Here is a 7,571-nt window from a genome sequence, read left to right as displayed (position 1 = left end):
GCCGAATTATCAACCCACGCGAAGGGAGCGTACATCAATCAGCCAGATGTCGTGCATCGTGTGTTACTGTTACTGAGTAGCAAAATTGTTTAGCGGTGTCAAAATCTCGTAAAGGTTTCAGTGCAAACTGATTGATTTCATGAAGAATAGGTAAACTGTACATAGCGAAAGCAGAGACTTAATATTTAACGTTGTTGAATTTTATGAGGGAAGTTAGCTACAAAGTCTGTACCAACTGCAGCAACATATGTATACGCGGAAGGGAAGGAAACATTCTTATTTCGCTTGATTTGCTTGGTTCGATTAGTCTGTCATTAGAAATAAAGAACAGCTAGATAAATTACAGTTGATTTCCTCCATTTGGTAGTTGGATCGGCTTCTTTGGTGTACGCCAATGTTATTATTCTCATTGTTCATTAATATCTGCGGAGCGGAGGAGGAAGTTCTTATGAAATATATTTTGCAAATCGACAATAGTATTGACATTGTACATGGGTATTTCTATGCATTGAGTGATTTTGTCAGATTATCGAATGCTGAATTACGTATTGCACAATAACATCGCTCTTCTCGTCATTGGCTGGATAATTTCCGAAATATTTGAAATTTGTAAAAAATCAGTTTTAAAATGTCATGAATTATAACTCTATCATAGCCCCATATTCAGTGAAAGTTGATCAAAACTTTGGTTGCCAATATATTAAGCATCAATATGTGCTCAAGATCGGGTGCGAGTATTTGACAGGGATGTTATAACACTTCTGGACGCGAGACTAAAGTGCACAGCCATAGAGCCAGACCACGAAACGCCACTGTCTGACACCAATTCAACGAAGTAGGTTGTAGGTGAGTCCACGTTGCACCGTGAAACCAACTACACGCACCAATGCAGAGAGAGTCCAAAAGTGAAGCGAAATAGACGGAGCTACTGATCATCAGCTGTCGTGACTAAGATAACATCAGCAACAGGGGAAAACATACCATTCTAATTTCCTGTTTACTTCACGATACATCCTTGGTCATTCCACGGTGAAGCACATGAAGAAATAATAATAATAAAAAGATAATATTCATTATCAACAGCGGCAGGGGATATGAATACTATAAAAGTTACGTGGTAAGAACATGATAGAAAAAATGTTGGCACTCAACAATATTGACGACCATTGTGAGGATCTCTCACAATGTGATGATGATGAGATTGCAAAGGGGGAGGGGTGCTTACGAACGATAGGAAAAGCTAAGGATAGGATTATAAAAGGCCTTCTGCTACTAGGCAATCCTGCAGTCTGTTTGATCTGGTTCGGACTATCAACATTGATCACAAACAGAGAGAGTCGACGGAAGATACAGGTAAATTGAACATGAGTTTTTCTTGATCAGATCTAAATCCTCATTGCTGAAACTTAGTAAATAAATCCTGAATCATGTATGCATGCTGCAGTGCTTGCCATTTTACAATGAGCACTTAACTTCAGTCCTCTTTGACTACGATTAGTCTTTACTTTATAATTTTGTTTAGCTGCTGTTCGACCAGCGTTACGGGCTTAATGTTGAAGGAATTAAGGTCAAGATGGGCTAACACACGCATACATATTATTATTATTTACAACTAAATTATTTACCCTCAATGAACAATTTAACTTAAATGATACAACTATTTCTCTTGTAGTCTACGGTTGTTAGAAGCATAAAACATATGTTTCTTTTTGTTGTGATGTTTAAATAACATCTTAGTTCATCTTAAAAAAAACAATAAAACAGACTGCTTGCTTCACAGTTAAGTTGCTAGATTCCAACAATGTACCATTGACAAGATCCATTGTATAACTGATCCTTTTTTAAAGGCTTTCTTTTTATTTAATCAAATATGAAATGTTGTAGTATCTGACACGTCGCAAGAGACATTCCATGTTGATTACTGGCTCTTATGAACAGACGAGCAAATATCCATAATTTATATTGTAATTCGATCGCAATTTAAGTATTTCTGTCCATAGTTTTTCTGATACATTACGAAAATTTAACTACAAGAAATAATACTTAGAAGATGTACCTAGAAAAGCAAAATGTGGCCTAAGACCACCTGCCAAAAGAGAAGACAACTATATTGAGTTTTACAGGCCTTTCGAGAACATAGGGCCAGTTCACGCGTGGTCAGCGCATCGAATTCATTGTCGTTTTAACAACTGAGGTTTCTCATTTCGAGTTCCGGGATGTTGTTTTCATCAATGTCATCTCATCTTGGCATTAGCAAATCCAGACAGAATAGCAACGCTAAATAACGAAAAATACACCAAATATATCAATTTTTGCTCTTTTTCTGACAATTTCACAGTGTACTCCGTGCCACCATTGCATTCAAGTACCTTCTAAATTGTTCTCATGTCGGTAACGCTGACATTCCATATGGAAACAAAAACGTAAACATTCCTTCCAAAGGACATGGGAATTCTTCAGACAAAACGTATTACTGTTTAGCCTTTTTTCCATGTTAATAAGACCTTAAAATGCTGACCAAGGCAAACTTTTATAGTATAAAAATATACACAAAGACATAACGTAAATTCTTATTGTGAATATTCGTCTGAAGAAGACCCTGTTAGAGGGTGGAAATGTTACGTTCTTATGTATATTTTTTATACAATTAAAGTTTGCTTTGGTCATCATTTTAAGGTTTTATTTACAAAACGTATAGTTTCTAATGTACAAAAAATTGTTTAAAATAGGCAATAAACATATCATTGTTCACCAGGACTAATTTGAATTAGTAATCGTGATATTTGTTCATAGACACCAAAATAAGCCGGTTATATTTACTAGATTTAGCAAAAAGACTACCAAATTATAGTTTAGGCTTACCAAGAAGCTTAACCGAACGTGTATTGCAAACTCAGTCAGGTTTTCTGCGTAAGCCTATCTGGAACTGGAAGGTCCTTCTCAATCGGTTTTTTGTCCATACAAAAATTAACGACTCTCTATTGTTCATTAACTATTTATATTTACATTCCCTCCTTTTTTACTTTAATTTTGCTTTCATGACTAATGTAATGTCTTTTTGATCACAATATCAACACTCAGATTGAAGAAAGTGCAATCAGTTTTCATACAGGAAATGGCATTCCAAGGCTTCGGTATGTAAAAGGACAACTAGCGTGTTATATCACCGGAAATAATTCATGTTGGCAAGGACATCTTCCATATTTCCTTTCGGAACAGTTCGCAAATGTACATTGTCATTATACTACCTATTTGGCTGACCGGAACTGTAGGCGATGATGACGCAATCATTCTGAAAGAACACAACGGTGGCAAGCATCACACTGCTGCTTAAAATATTATTTTTACTCGGAAATTGTTTTTTTCTTTTAAAAAAATCTGAAAAACGTAAGGGTAACATAACATAAGCGAAAAGGTTTGTTTTTCGTGCATTGTTTGCTTGGCTGGGATAAACAAAATTGGACCAACAGTTTAAAGGGGCATCCGAAATTCTGTACGATGTGCCTGCCTGATACCTTTGATTAACACTACAGTTCAAGAACTTAAAAATAATGATTTTCATGTTTCCATAATTATGTATCAATTAGTAATACACATATTTGTTCAAACAAATAGCTATTTTATTTACAAAAGTTTTTATGTTTTTAATATGATTCATTCTTTTTGTTCCTGATAGGCACAACCCGTCCAGTCACGTAACAACAATGTCACCCGTGTACTGAAGGGTTGACAACGTTACACAATATAAGATATAGAATTCTTAAATTGGATTTTTCATATTTAGAGTCGCATTCCGGTTCCTATTGTCTAATCCCGTCGATGGGGATGAATGGTGAATAGGTGGCACTGATGAAGCAACATTTACCCGTGCTCAATTCGGGACTGAAACACAGGATCTTCTGTGACTATTACGTGAGTCGACCACTCAACCCTCTCGTCCACCTATGTGGCTTTCGTGACGTGTGTGCGCATTTCCTTGGATACATACATCTGTTTTGAAACCATGAAGTTCATTTTGGTTCACTTCGATTGTTGGTAAACAGTTATTGTGCTAATTTCTAGCTAAGGAGGTGAAAAGTTATGCGATTGACTCATATCGCATGACCCGGCAAATCTCAAAACTGATCATAGTGTTCACATACTCAATGATGGTAATTCTATGATTTAGAGCCACCCCAATTACGTAGTGCTAACATCGTCGCCTTGTTATCAAGGAGTTCCTGGTTCGATACCAGGCACAGTCACCTAGTGGTTCAGATACCACGTTAAACCGTAGATCCAGTCCCGATTAGCCTTTCTGTGCATAAAGAGGATTTAGAAACAAACATATAATTTATACTTTGGGTTAGAAAACCCAATGCATCCCTAAATTCTGAATGTTAAAATATTTCATCTAGTGTACAATGTGTGTGCATTTTGGGGAACGGGGCTTATACAAGGTAACTTTCTCGGAATATGTGTGACTTGTGGTTTCTAAACTAACCAGTCTTGTATTATTCTTGTTCTTGCAGATCATTAGCCAACGCTAGTGAACATTGCCTCCAAGAGCGCTTTACAGCGAAGTCTTTCGCCGGTGAAAGAAGATGAAAACTGGGCACATGGCGTCGACCACCAAAGTTTTGTTGCTGTTATTGTTTCTTGCAATTTGCAATTTCAAACAATCCCAGGAAAGGTTTGTTGAGGAGGCGGAGCCTCTGCACAGAATGAGAAGAGTCAGCAACTATAAAATCGTGGACATTGATTGGGAGAAGTCTCTTCTGGATGGATCCACAGCTGACCAATGGATAGGCGGCCTGACCACGGAGGAATGGTCGGGTGATATCAAGGTCCACGAAAAATCAATTAGTGTGCGCTCTGCTGAATTGCCGGAGGTGAGCAGATGTGGTCAATAAGCTTATTTCTTTTTATGGTAGTAATGTGCAGTAGTGTGCGCAAGATTATCGAAGGGAGTATTACGTATACTATTTCAAGTAACCAGTACCTACTCGTTTTTGCATATTTTCCTGCTTTACATTCCTGCAGTTGTATCCCCCGGTGTCCAATTACAGCGCAGAACTGTTATTTTGACAAAATCCCGTTTCCCTGCTAGCTGCTTTGTGAGGTTGAATTTTAAAGTTGCCGCTTCTTGCCCGAGTAAGTATAATTATTTTCTTCGAATCGGTAGATAATCACAGAGATCATCAATACACATCGAAAATTTTTGCAAGCTATTTCACAACTGTCTTTTATCCATATTATTTTTACTTTGTGCTAAAATTATTAAAACTTAGTCAATTTTCGCCTTACTGAAAGTTCATGCACAGCATGATAACCTAATTTAATCTTTAAAACAAGTATCCACACAGCAGAGAAAGAGCAATGTAAGATTCATGTCTCTCTCTCTCTCTCCTTGTACGAAATAACGTAAGTTAAAATCTTGTTTGCATAACTTTCTGTATACCCTGTAGTTGCTAATTTGATTTTACCATATGTGAGTTTCTGATTGTGTCTTCCCAATTGCATTGTTGTCTTGTATTAAAGGATACCAGATTTGATCTTCAGTGCAGACAAATTACATGAAGATTCAAATTTCATCTTAAAACTGTAGGCCCAATCCTGATTAGACTATGTGAGCATAAAATGAACTTAAAAGGAACATTCACATGTAATTTGAGAAAATTAATTAAATGTTAATATTAAACTATTAAAATTTTCATAAGAATTATAAACTTTACTATTCATAATATGTGTGCGAAACTACTTGTGCATATACCCCATCTAATACTTAAAATCGGTATGCTACTACAAGGGAGACTTAGATCGCAAAGTAACTTGTAATTGGGAGTGGAAAATAGCAGGATTTTGATTGAATAATATAAAAGAATGAGGGGCCTCCACGTTTGCATAAAATAATGTCACCTTGTAATCAAGGGGGTCCCTAATGGAGGCACAGCGATTCAGGCCCCATTTTAAGCTGTAGGTCCAATCCCAATTAGTGCAGGCACATAGTGGCTCGGATCCCATTTTATATTGTAGGTGCAGTCCCGATTAGCCTCACTGTGCATAAAGTAGACTTAAAAAAACAATCAATCAAACAATTAAACCAATCCCAATTAGCATATCAAAGCATACAGTGAACTTGAAGAAACACAATTTGTACTGCAAGAAAGTTAGATTTTTTAAAATATTCTTGTCTTTTGCCATTTGAGTCCAATCAATTTAGTTTCTGAGTCAGTTTTAGGACCACCGTGCTCTAGGATAGTGTTTCCCAACTACCGGACTGGGTCCAGCATCGGGCCACTAGAGTTCATTAGATCCAGTGGTTGCTAACTATTTTAAACTGTATTTTATATTTGTGAACAAGACTATACATATGCCATAATTTATTTATTAATAATTTCAAGGATGCACATTAATGTATAAAGTTTAAAAAATTAGAAAGAGGTAAAATTTTTGAGCTGTGCATTGACTATTAAAAAATAAATTTACTGCGCTGTGATCTCACGATGGACAACCACATTAGGTGGCCAAAATGTGTCAAGACTTGCTCCGTGAACAGGCTTACCAGCGATTACGTTACATTATACATGAAGCACTTGAAAGCCAGATTACAAATATTTTATGCTAAATACAAAAGCAAAGTCGATTTTCTATCTTAGATAAATTAAGCTCAGTCAATAAATAACGAGGCAGAGGATATTTCACAGCACATACGTAACGAACCTCACAAGTATTGTCCACCACTGTTTAGGCATTTATCCCATTGTGACACCAGTCGCAAAATGGCACCCTCGTAGAACTCCTTAGGCTGCTGTTGGAACCAATTGCGCACGTACTCCTTGACGTCATCGTCCGATTGAAACCGTTGTCCCCGCAGTGCTTTTTTGAGCTCACCGAAGATGTGTAAGTCACACGTGAACAGATCTGGACTATACGGGGTGGCTCAGGATTTCCAACTTGAATTTTTTTTCAGACACTCCTTTGTTGCTTTGGCTGTGTGTGGTTTAGCGTTGTCGTGCAATAGGACGACACCACGAGAAAGGTGACCGGAACGTTTCGGTTTGATTGCCTTCCTGGGCTTCGTTAATGTTTCACAACACCGCTGGGCATTGACCGTAGCTCCATGCTCCAGGAAGTCGACGAGGAGTGGTCCCTTGCGGTCGAAGAAGAACGAAAGCATGACCTTGCCGGCTCTAGTGTGGAGGGTCTTGAACTTTTTTGGTGGAGGGGAATCTGCGTGCATCCACTGACGAATTTGCAGTTTCGACTCGGGCTCAAAGTGGTGACACCAACTTTCGTCGCCGGATAAATCCTTTCAATTCGTCGATGGATTTCACAACCCCCTACACCTTGTATAGGTATAATTTGTGCTTTTAAGCCGATTCTCAGCAACATACACTGGCTCCACGAGTAAGAAAAAATTATAATCTTCAGTACCAAAAAAGGTGGCTGAAGGTATGTGTACATATGTACCCGGTTTCCCACATGACATGTACTATTGAATTAAATGTGAAAAAAGAATGAAGTGTGTGTATTATAAGAAAGAAAGTTAAAGTATGCGCCGATTCATAGTATCAAGAAAAATTCTTCGT

General features: G+C 37.6%; 1 long non-coding RNA gene across 1 annotated transcript; it reads left to right on the top strand.

Moving 5' to 3' along the window:
* Window positions 1-1,293: 1,293 nt before the first annotated feature.
* LOC145987295 (uncharacterized) lies at window positions 1,294-4,555 on the top strand. The gene is made up of 2 exons (XR_014441648.1): window positions 1,294-1,353; window positions 4,512-4,555. It is a non-coding gene; the product is annotated as an uncharacterized LOC145987295 (long non-coding RNA).
* The last annotated feature ends 3,016 nt before the right edge of the window (window positions 4,556-7,571 follow it).

This window comes from Lepisma saccharinum, chromosome 4 (assembly GCF_977018435.1).
Source record: "Lepisma saccharinum chromosome 4, izLepSacc3.1, whole genome shotgun sequence".
NCBI classification, from domain to species: Eukaryota; Metazoa; Arthropoda; class Insecta; order Zygentoma; family Lepismatidae; genus Lepisma; species Lepisma saccharinum.
The sequence above is the reverse complement of the archived record's forward strand: the minus strand, read 5'-3'. Positions and strand labels throughout refer to the sequence as shown.